General features: G+C 39.4%; 1 protein-coding gene across 9 annotated transcripts in view; it reads right to left on the bottom strand.

Moving 5' to 3' along the window:
* CALD1 (caldesmon 1) overlaps positions 1 to 25419 on the bottom strand; it is a 198696-nt gene that overhangs the window by 112191 nt on the left and 61086 nt on the right. For 6 of the 9 annotated variants that reach the window (XM_075051281.1, XM_075051279.1, XM_075051285.1 and 3 more), the window contains one exon: positions 7659 to 7752. The exons of 2 other annotated variants lie outside the window; for them this stretch is intronic. The gene's annotated coding sequence lies outside the window, so the exon portion shown is untranslated. Of the gene's footprint in view, positions 1 to 7658; positions 7753 to 19530; positions 19604 to 25419 lie in introns of all 9 variants that reach the window. One more of the 9 variants, XM_075051280.1, reaches the window with a different exon arrangement.

Below are 25419 nucleotides of genomic sequence, written 5' to 3'. Positions count from 1 at the left end.
AAGTCCTCAATGTTTATTCACTTTCAAGGTCAAATTTTGCCCCTTTTACTCACACAGAATAGGGCTTTTGCCTGCAGAATCTTCCAAAGAGACAAGTCCGAGTGTGGTACTAAATAACCATAGAAAGTAAATGGTTGCTGACCCTTATGAGTTAATCAAGTTGAGACACAAAGGAATATGACGGTAGCAGTGAGCCAGCCAGAGAGATAACTGCCTGAAACACCCAGTAAGTCATTTTGCATAATTAGCATCTACAAAACAGCAGGCACTTAGAGTAACAGGACTTTCCTTATCATAAACCATAAATCCTGGAGCAACTTAACATGAGGAATACCCTCCCGTCTGCCATGTGAGTGAAGGGTTCTCCAGCGGTCCCAGGCCTCCTTAAGTTCTTGAAATGGTACCCAGGTATCTGACTGCAAGTCAGTCACTGCACAAACTCCTCTCCCCTCAGAGGATGTGAGGCAGCTGGCCCAGCCAAGGACAATATATTGTCCGCTCTCTCCCAAATACCCAAAAGAGCCAACATCATTTCACTGCTGAATGTAACCATCTTGGAGAGAAATATGGAAACTTGATTGAAGTTCAGAACAATATAAAGCAATAGTTTAGAATACAAAATGAGGAAAAATGTCATTTTCATTACAAGTAATGTACTTTCAGAGAATAAAAAGATTAATTTAAATTCTGGGATTTGAGGGCTAGCATCCCTTCTTTTATTGAAGTTATTATGAGATGTTCTGAATATGATATTACAAGAGACTATAGAGGTTCTGATATCATGGCCATAAAATTCAACTGTGATGGTGGCTTCTGCAGCTATCATACATTTGCTTGCTATAATGTTACAGGTTTAAGTTTTCCATGTCGTCTCTCTCCTCTTGATGGTTACTGGACATTAGCAATAAACATGTTCTCCAGCATCTCCCACACATTTTTACTTCGATTGCATCTATAGCCAGCCCTGTGCTCCCATATTCAGCATGGTTGCATGAATAGAAGGGATACGTTAAGCTCTCTTTGGAGATACTCCAGGTTTGCAGGGATATAACCACAACCAGAAAGATGGCCAAGGGGATTTTTACATAACAAAAAATCAATTCAGAATTTGGAACTTTGTGGTTGGGTTTTGTTCTTCAGGTGTCACGCATGGACCTTTGTTTGTTGACATACGACTCTACACATTCATGAAAGCAAGAAGTTCTCTAGTCACTTAGACTATCATGGTGAAACATTTTAAATAAATACTTCACATAATTTCAGAAACAGATGCTAGATAGTAAAACTGCATGTTTGCAACAGAAATGGCCAAGAGCTATTTATTAGTGCTTGGAATTTTCTATTTTGTGCTTCCCATTATCACTAGCAATGTGTGAAAAACACAACTATTACATCCTAAACTTTCCTTTTGAAATGTATTTTTTAAATTTACTTCAAGAAGTTTATGAGTGGAATTTAGTATTTTTCAACACTCTTAAGTCTGCCCTTTCACCCACATGCCTGCTACAATTCTATGTCCACGTATTTTTTTCTCTTCTGCATCTTCAATAGGATTTGGGTTTGTCTGCTCTACCATCTCACACAGTGGCTCACAATACAGGCTTCTCCATGTAGGAAGACATGCAGGACTTGTGTGATCATTTCTGCCACGGCCAAAATATCATCAAGTCATTCTAACTTTCACTTGTCTGAAATAGAATTTATGCTTAGCAGAGAAGTTTCCCACCATCACCTTAGCAGTGACATCCTTCCTTCCTTTGTGGAGTCCCACTTAAAATTTGGAAGGAGCAATGTCCTTCACACTGCTCGTAGCCCTAATGTTACTGCATGGCATCTTAAAAAAAAGAAATCCAGTTCCAAAAGTTACCTCTTTTGAGAGACTTCCTTTTTCAGTTTAGCATCAGCGCTGATAACCATTAATCTAAGAAACTTTACAAGATATTCAGCCTAAATTTTGCTTCTCTTAGTAGTTCTAGCCTAAATGTTGTTCCCCACAGTACTCCTAGTTAGACACTAGTATACTAATAACAGAACTCCATTCTTAATATTGCCTCTTTCCTAATTGATTAAATGGAGTGTGTCTGTTACCTGTAGTAATAAATTTTGAAATCTTACTGGCTCTTAGTCAAGTGGCAGAAGTAAGATTAATTTGATTTCTTAATAAATCACATTGTTTCTGTTTAGTTACATGCTACAGCCAACTTTAAGTTGCCAGAGGTAGTCAGGGGATATGTTAAGGTCATACAGATGCACAGTGGGGACACAGATGTACAGTGATGTAAAGTCACCCAAATGGCTTTGCTCAGAGCCATTTCAGTTTATGAGTAGGCTTTATGAGCTCTGGTAACAAGGGAACCCCCCGGCTGCTTCCACACAAAGCTCCCCAGGTGCATCAACTCTGCATTTCCATCCCCTAGTCTCCTGGCATCCTCCTCACTCAGGCACTGGATGCGGCAAGAAAGCTGTGCACAGCCACCTAGCACCAGAATTGAATCAAGACCCAAGATGTGACTGCAGAGATGTGGCTCTAGTGTCCCTTCATCTGTGTCAGGACTAATCTGCTGCCTCAATAAATATTCAGTTAACACTGATTCTTAGTCTGTTAAAAGACTATGTAGACTTAGTTTGGATGGAATAAAAACCGCTGAAAATTCTAGTAAGAAAAAAAATAACTGGAGGGAATCAATTAATAAAAACAATTAATGAAATTAAACTTTACTTTGAGATTTGTGATTTTTTTTGCAGACTTTTCTCAGGTTTTGCTATTTAGTATTTTCTTTGTAGTTATAAGGAAAATAGCACTTAGATTATCCTCATTCTTAACACAAGGCAAAGACATGACAGAGATTTGTCTTTCAGTGATAAAACTAGCAAAAATAGAATGCTTATGATAACCCTGTCTTTGAAAAACAGTAAAAAGCCCCCCAAGCTCCATGAACATGTTGCAGACTGCACATGTCACATAACTAAGGACTACGATTTTTTTGCCTGAGGCTCCCACGTTTAACAAAGGGAAACACTGCTTTCAACAAAAGATGCTATTCTAGTTATGTGCCCTTTTACCCTGTCAGAGAAACAGCTGGTATCATAAAGTCACAGCTAATTTGTATCATGTCTGCACTAACAGTCAGATTCAGTTTGTATCAAACTTTCAAAGTTGGACTTAATACCAGTTGATGGATGACAGCTTTTCTTGCCCCCCCTTCTCAAAACATATTTAAAGATTGCCTCCCACATAAAAAAGCCCTCAATATTCAAAATACAAATGGAATCTTTAACATGTTTCACATAACCAGAATATATGAAAATGTTTAAAACTACTAAATTAAAAAAAATCCTAAAGAAGGTTGACACAATTGCACCAGCAGTTCTGACGTTGTGTGAAAAATAAATAGTGCTTTAAGACAGACATGTGGGTACCAAGTGTAACGGAAAAGAATTTTCTCTTAAAAAGAAAAAAACCTCACAGCTTATTTGCCTCAGGTAATCTCTTGCAGTTTGGGGTATCTGTTCACCTAAAAAAATTCAGTCTGCCTGCACAGAATTTAAGGGCTTTTTTTCAAGGTCAGCACTCAAAAATTTACGGAAGACCAATTTCTTTTTTTTTTTTGTTTAAGGGACCTGTTTCTCATTTATGCTATTAAATGTCATCTACTTTCATTTTAAGATCCCTGAAGCAGAATGCCTGAACTGTGTAAAGGGACTTTAGTGAAAGTGAGAGTCAGGCCAAAGACTTAACAGCTCCAAACCCGCAGCGCTCGTGTGAGAAAGTGTTGCAAAGATCAGGCTCTTCTTGGAAAACAGGCACAGGGGAACTTCCAGAGATTGGAAGTTCAAGCTCAGTTCAGATAAACATCTAACAGTGCTGGTGTACTTCTGAGGCTACCCTCCTCAGCACCTGAGTCTACAACATTAGCTGGAGACAAGACATTCTTTTGAGATTTTAGCTACTTCCCACTTCCAGATCATCTAGAAGTATTTGACCAAGGCTTTTTCATCCCATGATCTGAAAGCATCACTGAAAGGTAGGCAAGGAAAAATCTCACAACATCCTGGGAAGTAGGGAATTTTTTTTTTTTAATTTTTTTTTTTAATGCTACACAGTATAATGATTATCAGTGTTCTGAACAATTGGCCCCATTTATCAGAAGGAGATCGGTCTGCTCCGTAAACGTACACCAAGCGAAGAACATCCCTGGAAAGTTCAAAGCAGCAGTATCAGCAACACAGTTTTAAAGTGACAGGAGAGCTTATTGTAATGGAGCTGAGAAAGAGCAGTTGTCAACAAAGACTGAAGAATCCCAGCTCCCAGCCTATCTTTCCCTCAGCACACACATTTCCTGCCTTCGAAGGTTAATATTGTGCAGAAGACAGTAAGATACAGCTTCTGCTGTGCCTAAGCTGAGCTTGGCACTGCTGTCTGATGTAGTCCTTGCCAGTGAACAGAGCCAAAGCACAGCATGCTCCTGCCACATCCTCTCCAGCGAGCTATATCTGCTCTCTACCTACTGGGAAGATGCAGATAATCAACTCCACTCCCTTCACTCTGAGCACAGCAGTGACTCTGCCCCTACACATGATCCTTGTACTTGTTCGGATTTTTTTTTTTATTTTTTTTTTTAAGATGTTCTTAAACCTCTCTCTGGCAAGGCATGGTTTATTAGAAGCAGATTTCTCTTCAACTACTCAGTGTGTCAGTTTTACAATTCCTAGGTGGTGTAATTCCTGGAAAATAAAAAATGTTCTTCATCCAAAATTTTGGATGAATCACAGCAGGTTTACTTGTTTTGGTTCACCCTTAAATGAAGCATAAATTTCTATATCTAAGTGATGCAGTGGTTTTCTTTGTTCCAGCTGCCTGTTAGCTCCAAATTTCTTAAAAGCAATGAGTTTTCTAGCAAATGATGCCCACCAATTGGGCTCGGCAGCCAAAGGCAGCCACCACATTTTCATGGGAATGTGAATTGCATCAGGAAGATCAACGCTACTATTTCCCATGCTTGATCCCCTGGTATTAAACTAAACAAAACTCCAAACAGTTGTCTTTAACACCTCTTCAAGAATGCAACGCAACTCAAAACCCACCAGGTTCTCATCTCTCACAGAAGAGCTTTTACCAAAAAGTGCCCCAGCTGCATGTACAGGTCACCTGAAGTCCCAGAAGCTACAGGGAAACCCAGGCAAGATAGAGTGCTGCACCTCCTCTTCCAAGCAGCAGAGAGGACAGATGAGAAAAGGAAGACCCTACACTCATGTCAGTCTAACTCATCACAATAAAGCCATAGAAAAATATCTTCAGAGACTCTACAGAAATGCTTTCAGTCTTGAATATTTAAGAGAAAACCAGTCAAAGCATTTCTTACTCAATGTTTCCTAATGGTGAACATCTTGACTTAACAAAATGTATGTTTCCAAGGAAGATAAAAAACAAATCACCACTAGCCAGTGACTTTGAACCTTAACTTATAGGGTACCACTTATTTTTGGAAGTATATTATATGCATGTCTCAGATTGTCTTCCAAAGTCAGATTTGGCTGTATTCAAGAACTAACAGAAGAGTAACAAGACTGTCATGATAATACTAAACTATATTACTGCTTTTTATACTCAGATAAAGACATGTGCCTTGTTTCCAGTACTTTACAGAGATAATGCTTGGTTTTTCTCCTTTCCAAATGAGCATATTAGTCCACACCATTTGCTTTAGATTTTCTAAAGGCAACTAATGGCCTTTTTCATGGTATTTTCATTCATGTCCCCAGAAGACTATCCTCCTATTCGGCCAGCTTTACAATGTGAAAAAGGAGGTTAAGTGTGGAAAGTATTATCAGATTTTGCCTTTCCTTCTTTGTGACATAATTCTTCCACCGCTTTGACAAGTGCTATGCAAGCACCATGGAGACTTCAGCGTGAGGCAGATGACACTTGCCCTGCATCCTACACTTGGAGCAGATGAATGAGTCCCTGAAGGACAGATTTTCAGATGCAATTTATGCATCAAGATAAGACACCAGCACCAGCTCAGAAACACACTGAAGCACAGTCTCAGTTTTGAGGGACTGAAGTGCCTTCTTTCAACACCACAGTCTGCATGCTCAGACATGTCTACAAATATAATTCCAGTTGCTGAGCTGTCAGAAAAACTCTGGAGGGCAGTCACTGCTCTCTCTGAATATCCTGTCCTAAACACAGGGGGAGAGCACTTGCATTTCTGATCCCATTTGCTTTTGGACAGTATGGCCTCCCTCTCCTTGGGTCAAATTTTTAAGGCATTTAGGTACCTCATAAATGCACCACGCAAGGAAGCATGTAGGAACTTAAATTCAGTGATCTCACTGGAAGAAGTGTTCCATGTGAAATTTTAGAACATTTAGGCTGGTTCTGAATAAGGAAGAAATCCTAATTTTAGAATATCAACCTTTCCTACAAACTGGAAATCCCAGATTGTATCTAGCTTCACTCTTAAGTACTACCCCCACAAAGGCTCAAAAGCAATGCAGAACTCCAAAACAGCAACCAGGGCAGAGAACAGCCTGCAACAATTATCAGTGCATTCAGCATTTGCACAAACCTTCTCAGAATTGTAGGGAAAGTTAAATTTGCTTCCCCAAGGATGATAACAAGAACAGCTAAAATGGGCCCAGACCCAGCATTTCTGATGGTGGGGGGGGAAGGCTGCTAGAAATGAAAGGCAATGCAACCAGTGTTCAGCCTGCCACCATGCCTCTCTCCTCCACACTGCTCTTGCCAAAAAGAAAGGAAATGGAGCAGAGGTACAGAGGAGGTCCAGGCACACAGAAAACATGGTCACTCATCAGTGAAAATAAGCAGTTCGCTGTACCCTGAATTAACTGAAGATGATGGTATCTAAGGGAGTTGCCTTGACCCTGGTGCAATATTTCTGACCCCATCAGTCTGTTGTCATAGGCACTGCTTAAACATAGAGCCAGTCCTCAGTTTGTCTCCAGTCTGGAATTTCCGTATATTGAGGGGCTAAAGTTTATACACATTATAAACACTTCCTTCAAATGGTTTGTGAGTCCTCACTTGTTCTGGCAGTGAAAGAACAATGTTTGTAAAAAACGTCAAAGTCTTGCACATTGTAAATAGTCAGTAAACACCATTACTTGAACTCTCACAGACTCCTCAGAGCCTGCTTGCTCTAAAAAGAACAGAAGACACAGCAGGACAGTAACACACAAACACATGATCTTAACACAAGTAAGTATGATTTAAGACTCCCGTTGCAAGCAAAAAACTTTCTGAAATCCAGCAGAGAAATAAATATAGCTATTAGAAGAATGCCCATATACCCACAAAATTATTACTGTGAAATTCAAAGATTTTTACTTGATTTGAAGATAAAATTCAAGATAAAATCCTTTAAATCTACTCTTAGTTCTGAAGAAAGTAATCCCTGGTGACAGTGGCCCCAGATGAATAGGAGTCAAGAGTCTGATTGCAGGGCTGTCCACTGATTTTCAGAGGGATTTGGATCAGCCTCCCCAAAATCAAGCAAGTACATGGCGGGGGGGGGGGGGGGTAGGCAAATCCAATATAAAAGCCTCAGTATGAAAAAAAACAAACCTCAATACAGAAAAACCTTCTGAATACCACAGGCAAGGAAATCTGAGGTAACTACTTTGATCATACTCACAGGAAGGCAATCAGAGGAAATATTTGGAGCTTTTCAGTAACAAACCAGCTGATGATGAAATAAAAATGATGACTCCAGAAAATAGAGGTGATCACTGTACAAAAATAGAAAATAAAAAACATTGATTACCAATGGCATAATTGTTGTGCACTCTTCATTTTTCTTTGGTAAAGTCATCTTTAACAACACTCCTACAAAGTTTTTTTAAAGTATGGAATAAACCAGAAAAATTTTGCAAGAGACTGACAAAACCCACTATCAACAGCTCTATAAATTAGAGTTTGACAAAGCAGACTTTGATTTCCCAAAATCTCTCAGCAAAGTCACTTACTAAAACCTCTTTAAGTGAAGCTGATACAGGGTAAGCTGAACATTCTCTTGTGATTAGTAAGAGATGAAGCAAACCATCAGACCAGCGGTGAGTTTTCATAACAGAGGAAGATTTCCAAAGTACCTCACTAAGGATCTATACTGAGACCTGTAGTATTCAACATATTCATAAAGGCACTCTGCAAAACCAGATGAACAGTGAGAAGACAAAGTCTGTAGACGATATAAAACTATTCATTATCATAAAATCTAAAGTCAATACAAAGAATTGGGGAGAGAGTTCATAGTAATGGATTTCTATGGGCAGACTGAATTCAGTGTTCATAAGTAAAGGTACAGGGAGGAAAAACCTTATATCTGTATATGTACAGTGATCAACTCTAAATGAGCCAATAACACTCAGAAAAGACATATTAGAGCCTGAGGAAGAGCTATCTGAAAATATTAGCTGACTAGCCAGCAGCTGTCAAAAGCAAGTTAAGAATCATTAGGGAAAAATCTAAGTTCTATCTAGGTCACACATATAAATATAAGGTATATCTATGCTTTAGTTTTGCATGAAGTTCTGGTTACCCTTTCTCAGGAAGAGTCCCAGTAAGGGACACCAATAACAATCAGAGCTATGGCACAGTTCCCATCTAGGAGACTATCTAGAGTATGAGTCTTCCATTTGAAAAAGAGAGATGATTGAGGTAGGATACGAGAAAGGTCCTGAATAGCTTTTAAACAGTAAATGTTGTTTATTGTTGTACAAGAACTACGATTCAAGAAGGAATTAAAAAAAAAATGGAAGATAGTTTCATCATCTATGAGATATCATAGTCTGGATGTGACCTCTAGCTTAGAAAGACCCAAAGCAAAGATTGCCAGACTCTGGGAGAGCACATAATAGGAAGAGTCATTCCACACTCATCTGCTTTCACCTGCTTTACTGTAAGTGACTGTCTCCGTCAGACATAGCATATTAACCTAGGTGGGCCCTTGCTCTGACCTGGCATGACAACAATTCTATAAATGTCAATTCAGAGTGCAGGACAAATGAGGTGCCGCCCTTATACAAAGACAGTACAACAATTTGTGGGTGATCTAGTAGAAACTCATAATGGATACCAGGAAATACAGTAAGAATGAGCTTCAATGAAGTGGGTTATTTTTTCCCTGAAGACTTACTCTGCATTCAGCTACCACTAGGTACTATACAGACCCACCAGAGTAAAAATAAAAACCGCAAGCTTTCTTCAGAGAGCTTTGAATGGTCCATCCTCTTTAGACCCAAGGATCTTCATATAGAACATCCTGGTGCCAACAGAGGAAATGGATTATTTAAAAACCACTGAAACCTATTTTTAGTAATTTAAGATCATAGTATGGAGCCATTACTTGTATTAATTTCTGGTTATTCACTGGAAATTCACGGACTTTTGAGGACTCTTGAGGTAAATGACTATTCAGCAATTTCAAAAACAATTCTACAGTCTCATCTCTAGGTTTTATAGACACCTGTTAGTGATTTATATTATTGAAAACCCTAGGGTGGCCAAAGACAAGATTTTGATTCATTCCATGAGAATTTTCAGTATTAGATTCAAAAGAGATCTCAATCCCCTTTTGATGCTTAGTGTTACTAAGCATGTATCACATAGCAGAAAAGAGCAATGTAAGAGGACATTCCTAATCATCAAGGTCTGAAAAGAGCCACCGAGCTTCAAGTCATCTTCCTGTCATCCGTTACTCCCACTTACAGCAAGAGTATGCTGGGCTTTATCAGTCCACAGAGCTCCAACTCACAAATAGTATGAAAGTCCTTCCAGGGCACTGAATTCATTCAAACTTTTTCAATAACTTGAAAAGCTGACTTTACCCACTTCTCTTGTTTAGTGTGCCCCACTTGACTCTCAGCAGGTGTAACGTCATGACATTCAGATCATGCATCAGGAGGATCCTGGGTCTAAAAGTCTTTTTCTGCTTCAGACTGTTTGCTCTCTTTCAATCTCTTCAAAGTTTTTTTTTTAAATGGAGACAACCCCCAAAAGATTTTCCTTTTCTTTCCCACAGTCACAAAGCCCTCTTCTGCTATTCTCCTTGTATTTGCTCTGTCCTAAAGCAACATTTTTCTGAATTGAGATCAACATAATTTGTAATATCAATGAAATGACTGAAATATGCTCTCTCACTGTTTGCTATCCAAAAGAATATCTATCACACCACAATTCCATTGTGAGCTGACTATGAAGGGCTAAGAACAATTTAATGAACAGGAAATTTCCATACAACTTAAGCATGAAGGAAGTTCAGGTTCAGGTCGAAAACCAGACTCCATAAATGTAAACCCTCCAATCCAAGAAACATCACTAGGGTTTGGACACACTTTGGGCTGTAATCTTCAGTGGTAAAATTGGCACAATTTTTACTGATTCTTCAGTCCTTTGAATTCCCCTGACCATAAACATTGGGTTCATGTTCTGCTCTTATTCACACAATGGCATTAACAGCATTGCAGACCTAGGCACACACCCAGCACTGCACATTCAAGCACACAGTGGAACTCAATTTCCAGCTAACAAAGGTACTAGATTCTCAGCTAACATAGGTCAGTATCCATTAAATGCAATTTTAATAACAGAAATGCTTTTATCAGAAGTTCTTGAAAGTGCTTTTATCGGAAGTACTTTGTGGCTTAAGAAATGAGGAAGTTGTTAATATCTTGATTACAGAAACTAGGGAAACCAAATCACATCCAAGGTCATTCAGAAGTTGACCTGTGACATATAAATGTGGGGTTTTGATTAAAAATATATGCATGTACACACAAGAAAAGCATGGTTTCACTCCCCTCTACTCTGTTAATTAGTTCCATTATACCAGACACCTTTGAATAGAAATAAAGTTATGGAACCCAGTTAACAAAATTACGTGCTGCTCCATTTCATCCAATAGCTCAACAGCTAGGTCTGCGACAGGGTTCAGATCTCATCTCTTTTTGCAGGGATTTTAGCCTACATCTTCCAAAGGACACTCTAGGGCTAGGATGTTCTTCCACATCCTTTCCTACCGGTGCTGGTACTAAGAGTATAAGGGAAATTGTAACATGCTAGACTAAAGGTCTGACTAGCTTCGTATCCTGTCTCTGGTAGTGGCTAATATGAGATATTTAGGGTAGAACATAAGAACAGGGAAAGTATATAATGATGCTTCCCACAAATACTCTACAACGGCTTATGACTTCCAGAATGCCTGGGTCAAAGATGGAATCTGTGTATTTACTGATCTCCATAGCAGCTTTTTTCCATTATTATTTCCAGTAGCTGCCAACACTCAGCAGAATCCCATAACAGAGTCCCACAACTTAATTATGTGCTATGTGAAGATATAGTTCACTTTGGACAAGTAATTAAACCTTCAGACTGACACTAGGACTCAGCTATGCCACTTCCCAGCTGAAGGCTCACTCACCTAATGCAGTTAGGTGTGGTATTCACATAGGAAGTATTCCTCATTGCATCACATATAATGGAGTAATCCCAAATTATCCAACAGCAAGGTGGTTAAGAAGCTGTTTTGGAAATAGCACACCTGGGTTTCAGTCCCAATTACATATTTAATCATTTAGGAAAGTGAAATAACATCAGTAGGAGAGAGTGGGAGCACCATAGAGAATAGCTGGAGAGTACACTTTACAGTTCTTTTGGACAAAGGAGGCAACCCAGTCTACCTAATGGGTTCAGAGTTAGTAATCTATTAGATAAAAGAAAGATTTCTCCTCCAGTCTTCAAAAATGGCAAATAATTTCATAGAATCACAGAACAGTTCAGGTTGGAAGGCACCTCTGGAGATCATCTAGTCCAATTCCCTGATCAAAGCAGGCTGCCCAGGATCATGTCCAGCTGGGGTTTGAATATCCCCAACGATGGAGACTCCACAGCCTCCCCAGGAAATCTGTTCCATTGTTGATCATTTACAGTAATTGAGTTTTTCCCTACATTTAAATGGATTTTTCTGTATTTCAATTTGTGTCCCTTTCCTTAAGTCCTTTCACTGGGTATCATTGAGAAGAGTCTGGTTCTGTCTTTTTTGTCATCATCCTTCCCCCCTCTCATAGTCACAGTGTGTGACAACCATAGAGTGGTTGTTAAATTTGAATCTCATTCCAGTTACAGCTAGGAATTTTTACCCATAGATTTCAGTATTTGCTCTTGTGCAAATTATTTTTTTTTCTTTGAGTCATAAAAATGAGAGCAGGAAACCGCCTCTTTAAAAAATGGTCTAGGTGAACTATTTCTTTGTTTACCCATCTCTTCCAGATCTCCTTTTCTCCTTTTGATTTTTATGTTGTCAGGGTTGCCATGTAGTTTATTTACTTACGAAGACATTACAGAGGGAGCACCGAAATAAAACTATTCAACTTTTCCTCAGATGTGCTATGCACCCAAAAAAGACTTTTCATTAGTATTTGGCAAACAAGTGTTGCCAACAGAAGAGGGGAACAGGAAGCCTTGAACTCATCCATTACTGTCTAAACAGGTACCCAAGGAATTTGTTTTCTAGGATGACCTAAAAAGGGGAGGTGTGCTGTCTCCTGTGAACTCCTCACCTAACCACTTACAAGCAGTTTACCAGTACAAAACATCAGCGTTCAAAATAAATAAAAACACCTCTCACACAGCAATACACTTAAGTTAGAGTTTAATTTAAAAACCATAGTCAAAGCCTATTGACTTCAGGCTAAGCACACATTTACATGCTCTGCTGAACATGGACAGTTTGCTGTACCTGAGCTCTACTTCCCAGAGGGCTGCAGCCATTTCCTAATTATCAATTTTTCTGTCAGTGTTAGGAGTGTGGTAGTATTACCAAGACCTAGCTTTCTGGGTGCTATACTAACAGTAGGACAAAAAGGTAATTCTTAATCCCAAAGACTTTATTATCCAGGTACAAGAGGGATGAAGGTACACATTAGAAACTAATCTAATAGCTACTCTCAATGAACTTAATATAACATCATGCTATATATGTTAACGTATTAAAGAAACTGTTTAGAGTTCAAGGCCATCTTAATCTCAGCTGAAGAATGACCATTAAGGCACAGCCCACAGGTCTTCAAGGAAATACTTTTCATCTTTCAAACACGTAGCTACATGTATATACCCTTGTTAGTTTTCAAATGTTATGAAGCACTCGGACTGTTACAGCTTCATGTTTTTGTGGTCTCATCTGACGAGGATTTCAGTGATGCAGAGAAGTATCTTTATGTACAGATTCATAGGGAGAATATAAGCTTTAGGAAAAAGTTTCCCACCCCATCATATTTTCTGGTTGAACCACACAGGCTGCATTACGTACAGGTCTGACAGATCTGATTGTCCCCATGTGGTCAGGGTCTGGAGGTAGAGTCAGGGAGAGGAAAAGCATGCCATCGGCAGTGCTTCTTCCAGCCCACCTGCAGAATATATTGGAGATCTGAAGAGCAGGGAGGAAATAAATCCTTCTCCAACATCCACCCACACTTTGCAGTTCTATTTCTTGGGGGCTCACTGGACCTCACTTTCAATCCACTCCCAACGCCATGGGTGTAGCTGTACACAGAATGGTTCTCCATAGCAGGACTTGGGGGCACCCTGAGAACACCCCATTCCATGTACTAAGCTGCTCAATTAATGTTCATTATTACAAATCTGAATTAGAGATTATAATAATGATTGGTCTTTAAAGTAATGCCAGGCAGCCATACACATCAGGGGAGAAAGTCTGTGAAGGAGAGAGATCTGTACCTTTCCTTCAGCCAAGCTGCTAATATCCTTCTAAACAGCAACTCATCTGACCTACAAAGTTTCAGAAAATGGCGTTTTTCTTCTTTGCTATCTTCAAACACCAGTTATATTTACACTGATCTCAGCAGTACAGCACACTACTACTTTGGAGAACAGTCACTCCTCTCACACGCACAGTGATATTCCCTCAATAGAAGTGAACAACTTTTGGATACAATGACTGCCCTGCATACAGGCTTTCATTCTGCATGTCTTGGCATGAGACAGCAAAGAAGGAGAACTGCTTCCTGAGAGTAAAGACAACCAAAAGGAGGACGAGATACAGCTCACACCGAGTGGAAGTAGATTGCAAGATCTTTGCATGGTTATTTTTGAAAGTAAAGGCCAAGAAATAGGCAAAGTATGTGTGCATCTGAGCAGCTGTGGGCTGGAACATCATCCTCAGCCATGCAAATATAGCACTTGCTTCCTTCTTTGGACACGTTCATGCTACTAAGCAGAACCCATTTGCTAACCACACAGCAGTGGCATTCACATTAGCAGAAAACCAGACTCCTCGTCTCTTCCTGCTTTGATCAGCAGTTACTGCCCACAGGAATAAACAGAGGGTTGTGTTCTTCCCTTGCTCCACGCAGGGTCTGCTGTTCTCACATGAACATCAATGGCAGCAAGAACAGGCCAAGCCTATTCCAGGACAGCCACTTGTCCTCATGTAAACCTATCTCCCCAATAGAACAGCGACATGCACAGCAAGGAAAAGACAATTCAAGGAGGGCTTTCGCCTTTCAAATTGTGACCTGGAAGAACAAACATTTAAAACTTGAAAACCAAGGCTTGCCATATCCCTTTTTGAACATCTGGAGACTGAACATAAGCTTCCCTGCATCACTGGCAGTGGATACAGGCATGTCTGCTACAGAACATGCTACTGAGCGAAACCACTTACTGCTAATAAGAAATCCCAAATTCCTTGCAAGTTCATTGTCCCTTTCAGAAAAGGGTTACAGAAAGCTTGGAGCTCTAATCCAAATTATTAATAATCCATAAAGAAAACTGCATAATAATTCAGAAAATAGTCACTTGCAACAGACAGCAAATGGAAACTGGCTGCTTTAAAGCATATTTTGACAGCTGCTAGCATCATTCAACACGACAAATGAAAGAATTTGCTCAAAACAAGCTGAGTAGAGCAGCTAAAATAAGTCTATAATAACAAAATGGTTGTCTCTTGTGAAAGCTCTGATTTTCTCCTCTTCTGTGTCTTCTTCGGTTATTGAATGTAAACACAGTGCTGGGATGGGTATCAGGAGAGAGGGAGCTGCAGGGAAAATTCTGCGAGCTGTATCCTTTTCAGGGAAGTTTAATTAATGGTGTTTCTGAGAAGAATTCTGATTGACAGGATTAGTGCCAGCACTAAAAGTTACTATTTGTGGATCCCAGAGCTCACAGCTCCCATAAAAATAAAGCACTTCAGAAAAGAGCTTTGTGCAAATGAAGGCATTCCCTCAGCAGGGAAGGTTCATGTGAACCTCTTCTGTGGCTTCCCTTCACATGGGTTTTTCCATGGAAATGGGATAACAGGACGTCCCTGGAGAACACCCTCCCCTGGGTGCAGAACGTTTGATTCAAGTGTTCTAGGTTAGTCCTTGGGGAAGGTTTCTATAAGGAGCCAAAATGAAACTCTAAGAATGAATGTTCCCAAACTTCATGGAGGGCAACATTTGGTTCCACCTTCTTTGCTTCAGGATTTATTTCAGGTTTGTCCCAAATACCTTTTTCTTTGTTTTCCAATGCATACCACCTTCTTATTAAGATAATCTTCTAGTATTCTCCCAGTGACACTCAGTCCAAAACACAATTTCACTGCTCTAATCTCTTATAAGGACTTGGGACAAATGATTAAATTGACCACAAGCATTTAATTTTATTTGATTATTGTCAATTCTTTAAGTACTAACCCAAGTAAACCATCTTTTAGAAGGGGTAAAGCATCACACGCCCAAACAAGAAACCGGAAATAAGCCAATGCCACTCCATTGCAAAAGCAAGGGAAGGACCACAGCATGCCAGTTCACACAGGAAGCACCCACCAATTTGCTGAACAATCTCCCAGAAATGGGTGAAATGGAAGAAGAAAAGGAAAAAATGTGATTCTTTCCACTTACTCCATCCCTCTCAATCACTTTTCTCAGGCAGGATAACAAAGTAATTTAGATGCAGCAATTTCTTCCCAGCAATTTTCAGGCACTTCATTTGCATCATATCTTCATTTTCTTGCCCCATATTTTCCCCACTATTCTCCTGTTTTCACATCCATCATGCCTCCCCCACTGTACTGTTGCTCTTTGTTGCTCACCCCTACTCACATTCTTTCTACACCAGACTTCAGCCAATTTCTTGCCCCAGATCCTACTGCTCTGCTTCCTCCTACTCCTTATTGCTAGCCTCCTGATATCTGCTACCTCTCAGTTTCTTGTCCTGATCCCATAGTTCATCATGACACCAAACTTTATCACCTATGAAAGGTTAACATGGCAAACACCTTTTTCTAACTTACATGTTCAGTCCCACCGTGGTCATTTTGGATCAGGGAAAATAATTGCAAATACTATGAGGCAGAAATCAGAAATTAATGAGAAGTCTTGAATCATTTCTTAAGAACTCTCAGAACAAACATCATAAGGCTCACAAGTAGCATCACAACAGTTGTCAACCGTTCCATGTATTAGGACAGATCCACCTCAGCCCAGACTGGCATATACCATCTTATTTATATTTCACCTCTTTATGTATTTCTCAAGAAGTATACAAGGAAGAGCAAACTGGTCCAGATAAAATAAGAGTCATCATATAAGTGTTTCCAGAAATCTCCAGTCTCTCTCAAATCTTTTTGTGGCCTTAAAAATGGTTGGATAATATCATTTTTTCAGACTCTAATCATTCATATACATTTGTCTTTGCCTTTCTGGCTTTTAACTGAGGCAAGATAAGCAGAGCTAAACTTCCGCAGAGGAAAAATACCACAGTACACCAGAAAGCTGCCACTTATTCAGGAATAACCAGTGCAAATAACGGGTTTTTAAAGTGGCTGTATTATATATGGAAAGCTTGCAAATCACACATCGCAAAGACTGTCCCAGCAGTAACATTATTGGTGATTAATACATATAGTTATATCTTCTTTCATGGTCTGGTTCCAGTGACCCAACAAACCACTGCTTTTATTCTAGCTACTACATTTCTGTCTGGGAATAGCTGTAGCTTTGATGCTGTCAGCTCCCACTGCTGCTGGCAACATTTAGTATGGATGTCTGGTACGTGAACATTTAAGGCTACAGCATTACTGTCTCAACTCTAATTAGCTTAAAAATGCTTGCAGAAAGTCCCAGATGCTCTTGAATACTCAAGGGCCTCTAAATGTCCACACAAAAACTTAAATTTTAGTTCACTCAGGAAACCAGACTGATTGTTACAGATGAAGACCATCTTCTCCACTATATAAGTAACCAGCTCTGTCACGACATGCTGAGAAATGGATTGTTACTCTGACTTCTTCCTGTTCTGCCCCACAGACAAAGGAAATGAAGTTGCTGGAGAAGGCATGGCAAGCATGTCTATTTTCTAACTTCTCACCTAACGTGCAAACACAAAACTGGCAGTTTGCAATCGATCATTTAAAGAAAAACCACCAAGGCTGCTTGTCAACCTTCAAACACTACCTGTGTGCTCAGCGATACCTGAGCTTTGCCAAACCCACTCCATTTATTTTAATGAACTACAACTCACAAGTTCAATATGCAGTTTAAATCTCTCCTCGCTTGGCAGCCATATAAACAGCAAGGAATGTGCACATTAAAAGAAAAAAGTTATCCTAGTCACACCTATTACTTTTCCAAAAGGAAGGGCATGCTCAGGTACTGTAGATGAGAATCTAGATGACTGAGCCCCAGCTACTTGTTTAGACTATTAGCCTTACTTTCAATGGTAGGAAATGTTACATAAAATCCATGTAACACATACAAGCTAAGTGCAAATGATGAAAGAAATCAGCAAGGGAAAAGAGGCCAGAGAGCTGTTATGATGGAAGAATAGCAGCTGGGAAAACTGAAGTCAACCCAGCTATGTTATTTTTTAATTAAAAATAAACATGGGCTTTGTTGCCAAGGGATTGGTTAGCATTCCATTTCAAAAGGAAAAAAAAGAAGAAGAAAAAGAAGGAATTTTGTTTTACTTCATTCTCATTCCCCTCCTAACCTCCCTCCCCTCTTCTGCCCCTTCCTTCCCCCCCCCCCAAAGTATTTATAGATTCTGCAGAAAAAAACATGGTCATAAAATTTAGGTCAGCATGCAGCACTGCACAGAGCCACCTATTTTTAAGGCATTCTCTTTCTCTCACATGAATGCCTCCTTGATTAAAAATAGTCAGAGATTATCATTTTAATTTTGTTAATTATTTCATCTTCACTGCTGACCTCCTTGCTAGCAATACAATTATGCATGACTGCACTGCCTGAGACTGCACATGTGTAAATGATAAAGGCCCTCTTCGGACAGCCCTTTTAATGAAGGTTTCAGCAGACCCACATTAATCCTTCTAAGTTTAGCCTTGCTTCTCTTCAATCAAATACTAAACTAGCTTTTATTCATGCCTGGATAGGGGTTTGTCCTAGTTTTTATGGGATTTGCTTGTGTCCAAGACCACTAAAGGTTTTACACTGTTTCTTTGCAGTCCTCACTTCACAAACAGGAGTGTGAAGTCACTAGCAAAGAAAAACCAGACTCCAAAGATTCAGTTCAGGCTTTTCAGACATTCCAAGGACTCAAAGATTAACTACTTTTAAGGGCTGACTACCTCATTAGCCTCTCCCACCTATGTTTTTCATTCATTTACCTTATACATTTTTCGTGTGCTTTTATTATGCCTGACCTCAGAGAAGCTTTCTTCTACTGAGGCCTTAGCCACAGACCAGCCTTATGGCAATTATTTCTCCACACTGCTTCCATATCACATTTCAAAATCTTATCTTGCTTAATCAACTTTTACTTTCCTTCTCCCCATCTGCTTTACTAATTATTTACATTTTGTTTAAGATGTTTTAGGCCATAATTCATATGAAATACATTTCCAGAGGCAGTTGCAATTGTTCTGATAAAATATATAAGACCTGATGGGGAAAACTTCCCCCAAAACAGATCAATTAAATTTTCTATAGAAATTTCCATCTTCAGCTGAGTAAAGCTATCAGTTCTGGCTGAATCAAAGTAAGATCTCTCTAATGATTGGTCATTTAGCTGACTGGTGAGAAAAGAGAATTCAGGTGAAGTAAAAATACTTGCATATATCTTTGCACATCAGATAAGTGCCATCACGCAGAGCAAGTCACCAGCCTAAGAGCTGTTCTGGAGTAGGACTTGCTTGCATCTTTCTGGAATCATTCAAGTTTGCATTTTAAAAGTCCACTGACAAAGGGAATAGAATATTTAATTATTTATGCAGTGTAGAGCATCTCTAAGAAGAAAGAGTCCAGAACAATACAGTGCAGGATAGTCAATGCACCCACATTTTCACAAGAGAAAGACCCAACCTCCATCCCAGCTGCACAAAGTGGTATTTAAACCTTCAATCTTGCAAGGAGACCTAGCCAATGGATTAGATTGAAAGTGTCTCTCTGTCTGCTCTTCTACCTTATGAGGTCTTCCTATGCATCCCATTGCATTTCCAGAAAGATTCTGAATTTGTGAAAACATAAAGGCAGAAATAATTTTTCACCCACCTCTGGTCAGTATCTGCTGACTCACATCCAGATTCCTCTAGTATCTGAATCTTCCATTGACTCCAGAGAAAATCTGTGGTTTACCACAGAACATAAGGTTAGCTAACTAAATAGCATAATGCATATTATTTGCGATGCAACAGTAAGTACAGGAGAAAGAGGATACTGGGTTGCAAAATATTTTTCTTTATGCTTTGCATATTTTTTGGAAGAGAAAAGAAAACCACATTAGGCAAAGCAATGTATTTGTTTTGTCTCAAGGACATTGGCTCACAAAGAAATGTTGCTGCAACTAGTAAGAGTTCAAGTTATTGTTGCCCAAACCATGTAAAAAAAAATAAAATAAAAAGCCTTTGGAACTCAAATGTTATTCCTCATCCCAACCAAATGTAAATAATTCAACAGCTTATTGACCAACAGTACACAACAGAGAATTACTTTTCTGAGTAATTAAGCATCGAAGCATAGCTGAAACATTCTATGAACATTAATTCTTTTTTGTGGCAACACAAAATTGGACTCAGCATTAGAAAAATAATATGGGGGTGAATAATAGCTTGGCACTGGCAGAACCTAAACATGTTATGCTTCAGCCTCCTTGAGTTTTACATCTATTTCCATGTAAGAATAGAATTTAGTTGAATTAAACATGATTGGAGGGATGGTTTTATCTTTCAGATGACCACTTGCTGAGTCTAAGGTTTACATGAAAATAGAGAAGTCTAAGAGAAAATAGAGAAGTCAAAGAGACTTCTCAGTTAAACTTTTCCTTTTCCAGATAGGGTGACTATTTGACTATCAAAATAGGAACTTCCTAATTCTGACTACTGAAGAGGATTCTACTATCCTTCCTACAGTATTTTTGCTGTTCTTCAATATCTGCAACAGCTCAATCTAAAAACCAAAACAAAGCAAAAGCTTTGGGAGGTTTGTTCCATTGCCAGTATAAATGGCAGGGAAGTATGTACAATCACACAAATACTGAGGAGGACAGGGAAACCAAAATGAAACTCAAAAATACAAATGGAAAATAAGCAAACCTGTCTAGTGGGAAAGAGTTGCAATAAAGTCACTTAGAAATGCCATCAGCCTTCTTATTCAGAAGAGCAGTCATATCAGTGAAGAATAACTCAATGATTCTGCTGTGTTTTAAAAGGTCGCAAGCTTCTTCTTATCATAATAGCACTATTTTGTCTTTTAAATCTCAGACCAAGAAGCTGCACCACTGAAAATGCAGGCATGTGCCAAAATGGGTAAAACATTTAAGACCATCCACATGTCCCATCTTCATCTGGCAAACAGAAAATGGAATGCTCTTTACAGCCCTTTGATATTTCTTTGTTTCTCACGGGAAATTAGTTGATGTTGTCTATTGTCAGCTCTCATCGTTAACAACACTCATGTACAGTTTATTGATTTTATGTCTTGATGCCATTTGTCCAAAGCAACCTTTGTATAAGGGTCACATTAAACTAATAAACAGCAAAGTATCATATAGACGTCAGGATTAATCTACTAAGTGGAATTTAAGAAGACTGATGCTTAAATTTTATGTATTTCTTATTTTAAAACAGAACCCTCATCAGCTTCAGTACTTCCTTGATCTTTAAGTTGTAGAAATATACAAATCTAAACAATAGTCTCCCACTCCACTAACTTCAGCTATCACATAATATGCAAAACCACAGTTCAAAGAACATTCCCATTTGAATGCTCCATCATCTTTTCCTGGTCCTGCTGAAAATCTGGGAATGAAGTAGTTTGTATGTAAAATGATGCCTAGCTTCATCCATTCAATGGATGCCAAGTTACAACTTCTCCCAGTTCAGAGAGCAACTATTCTAGCTGGAATGGCAGAGCCCTACACCATCAGAATAAATGTCACATCATGCAATGGCACCAGTTTAGTGATGACACCATCAATGCACCAGTTTAGTTTCATTTGCTTTGATATAAGTCAGAGAGAGGAACTCTGGTCTCTACAGTCCCAATGCTTTTAAACCTATTGGACGACCCTACCTATTACAACTTGCACCTACTTTATGCAGACTAAAAATAACACTACCACTGGTCGTTGAGTGCAAAAAGGTGACAGAAGGAGTAGCTATAGAAAAATCTGCCCTATGGTTTAGAAAAAACACACATCCAAAACATACAACACAGGGAAGAAAAGGGGACATGGAAAATTACAGTGATGCGAAAGAGGATGTTAAAAACAGAAGAGCAGCAGTCATACAGAAGCATCAAAGAAAATGAAAAAGATAGGGAGAACAGTTGGCACAAAGGGAATGAGACCAGACTGAGAGCTGCTTAGCAGGTACAAGTTTAGCAATAGGCTTGAGCTAGGTCCATTACACTAGAGGCCAGAGCAACTCTTACAGCTCCTCCAGTTTAAGGCTGGGGCTTGTTGCAGCCACATGGTGTCATGTTCAAGATATTATCACATTATTCTTTTGTATTTATAGTATCCTCAGTGGTGCTTTTTTCCTCTATAGACACCAAAAAGACAGATGATCTGCACTGCTTGATTTTGCATCTAGAAAAGAGGCCCACACACCAACAGAGAAGGAATCTGTTTTGATTTACTGTCAGATAGGAGGACTGCATAAAAAGCCTTATGATAACAAATACTTCATGCAGCAGGCCTCATTCCACCTATCTTTCGAGAAACAGGAGATTAAAAATAGATAATCAAAGAAGAAGAGGAGGAAGAAGAAAAAAAAAAAAGAAGAATGAGTTTTTGAGAAGTTAGATGGTTAGTGTTGTAGCTCTGAGTCTGATCTACAAAACAGCTTTTGTCAAAACAATTAGATGGTTCTCCTCCAAGCTATTCATCATCTCGGATATTTTTCTACTTTTGACTTCTACCCACTAGAGAGCAGAAATGTTCTAAATAATTATCATCTAGGGATTCCTTAGCTGGAATTTGGACTGGCCTACATAACTCCTCCAGACAGTGCTCCTCAACTTTTTCCCATAGACCTCACTATTGCAGTGCAATGCCTGGAATGCCGCTCCATGCTGCAGAAATTAGCCTTCTGTGCGACAACGTCAAATTCAATCGCTTGGTAGCAAGACTGTGAAAACTAATAGTATGCTCACACTTCTGGTTTTCAGCAATAACTTCTTTCTAGTATGAATTTGAAGGGGAGGGGGGCAACTAAATAAGTAATTACAAAATTTTTAAGTCATGTTGGATTAGCAGTGTCATAGAATGAAGACTTTCACTGATCTACAAAGCTGATGGAGTACCAGTGACAGCAGTGGCAGCTATGTCAGCCCAGTTAGGCACAAACTGACTCCCAGTTAATGTTTGGCTACTTCGCATTTTCCATCCAGGGCGCCAGAGTGGGAAAGTAGCTTTAGTGATCCTTGTAGTAGCAAATCACTGATTCTGTACACAGCATTGCTCTCTGCATATCTATGGGAAATCAAAAGAGCTGCATCCCAGCATGAGAGGAACGTGGTTGAAACCATGTAGGGAAGGCTTCAGGTAATATATTATCTCTTTCCCTGGCTAAGTTTGTATGGTTTCTTGCAATACACAAGCACAAATATATCTCTAATCACTTTTAGTCAACATTCAACCACAGTAAAGTTTTTGTTTCTGTCTATGGTATGCATATGATTTCCACTGCAATACTGAGTGAATCACAGTTTTCAATCTCACAACAAACCTATGAAGAAAGCAGTAATTTCTGTTCTCATTTTACAATAAGCCGATTGTAACAAAGGTAAAATAAATAACTTGCACAGTCACAGACATGTTCTCTGAATGAAGACCTTACATGGGGGCCTCCCAGTGTGTCAAACAGTGGACCAGCTTCCCTCCTCCCCCCATTTGGTTTTCTTTATGGGAGGGGGAAGCAACTTTCTCAGAAAGAAACAAATGCTTCATTTCCTAGAAACACAAAACTGGTTTCTGTCAAATTCTTTCAATAGTATGCTCTGAAAAGGGAGAGAGGGCAGTGGCAAATGTGGCAGAAGATGATAAACTGCTGTCTTCTCTAGAAATAGCAATTCCCTTGCTGTCAGCTTCCTTGTTTGAGCCAGAACCAAAGCACACACTTTACACAGATTGAATAGCCTCTTTATACATCCATACATGACATTCAAACCATTAAAAATAACGGAAGGAGGAGGAAAGAGAAAAGAGAAGAAGCTTCAGACAAGCCCCAAGTAGTCTTGTTCTAAGCACCCAAAACAGCAGCAATATCTTTAGTGCCCTATTGGAACTGCAAGTAGGATCACCTGTGCTTGGTAATTGACCAAACGTCTGAAAGATCATACATGGTCAAAAATCTACATATAGTTAATGTAGAGACTGGGATTTATCAGCCCCCAAACTGTGCAACATTCTTGCTTCAAGATATATCTAATAAAATTTCAAACAGACTTTAAGGGTTCTTGCCCCACTGAGATTCTTGAAATCAGGATGCAAAGCTTAAAAAGTATCCACTTATCTACTTTCTTCATTCTTTTAAAGAGTAAGATATTCCCTGAGCGCATTTGGAAGTAGTATGTGGTGTGTACATCTACACTCTGACATGAAATTTCAAGTTTTCTTGAACTGTTTGCACTTCAGACCACCCAATTGCAAACCAAGATTTCCCAGTTTTAGGACAACCACTCATAAAAATGACTCCATTCTCTGTGGATTGATTTGTCACCGTTTTCAAATACCTGCCTCAATACAAAGAGTGTTTGGTCCTACATAGCAGTCATAGAATTGTTTGCTCTCTTCTGGTGCCCCACACATCACCTCCCTGGTAACATATCCACAGCCAAGTAATTATGGATCACACCATCTAAGTAAACTTTCCTGCTACAGCAGAAAAGCAAAAAAAAAAATCACATAAAATTTCACCAGTTCAATCTTGCCTTTACAACTGCAGCCTTTAGCTGATATGCAAACAGGTTCATCTAGGAAGAGAAAGCTGCACTACTTCAATGACAGGTACAATTCTGAACAGATGCAGCTAAGCCCTTACAAATCCCTGGGTAGATGTAGTTATTTCAGTTTGAGAGCTTGAGTGTGACTGGAAGTCCGAACACTCTGAAGATGACGTAAATCAAAGTAGCCTCTCCTTCAACATGGAGATTTCCCCTATTTGGAGTTCCTTCCACTTTGAGAGAATGGATATAAATCAATGTCTGAAAGCAATACACACTGTTCACTAGATTGTGTGAAGTACTGGGGGTTTGTTTGGGTTTGGTTTGTTTTTTTTAAGGAGAGAAAAAGAAGCCTTTTTCCTCATTTCTGCTGGTACAGCTTAAAAACTTGTTATAATGACATAGTGCTGGGTGACTACTTGACTGTAGAACATAGAAAGTCAGCTTCTTTCCAATTTAAATGCAAAGGGAAACCTCAGCACTATGGTATAAAGGAAGTGTGGTTACACATGGCGAGTACTCTTGTACCCACAAGCATGTGCCAACAGTGAGGTTTTCAGTACGTTTTTGAGAATAAGACTATATGCTAAAAGTCATATGAGATTTCTGCCTCTGCACTTTCTGCTACTTCCCCACTATGCTCATTAGTGCAATCAGATGATTAGCTCTGTTCCCTTTGGGATGTCTTTATATGTCCCACGTGAAGGTGGCCAGCCCAGCTACTTGAACAGAAGTCCTTTCAAGAGTGTGAGCAGTGAGATACAGCTGAGGCACCACTCAGCCTTAATGACAGAAACTACCACAGCCATAGCTGCAGCTGGTCTCCCACAAGAAGAAATCCTCGGACCACTATGTACTAGAAAGGAACTACAGCACTGTGCCTGCTGGATTGGTCTGAAGGATGAGAACACCATTTTGATCCTTTTCTTGCAACAGTTTTCCCCTACTCTTTCCTCTACTATGAAATACCCAACACCACACAGACAATACAAAACA

Source organism: Buteo buteo, chromosome 19, assembly GCF_964188355.1.
Source record: "Buteo buteo chromosome 19, bButBut1.hap1.1, whole genome shotgun sequence".
Lineage (NCBI taxonomy): Eukaryota > Metazoa > Chordata > Aves > Accipitriformes > Accipitridae > Buteo > Buteo buteo.
Note: the sequence above shows the minus strand (reverse complement) of the source record. Positions and strands in the feature narration are given on the sequence as shown.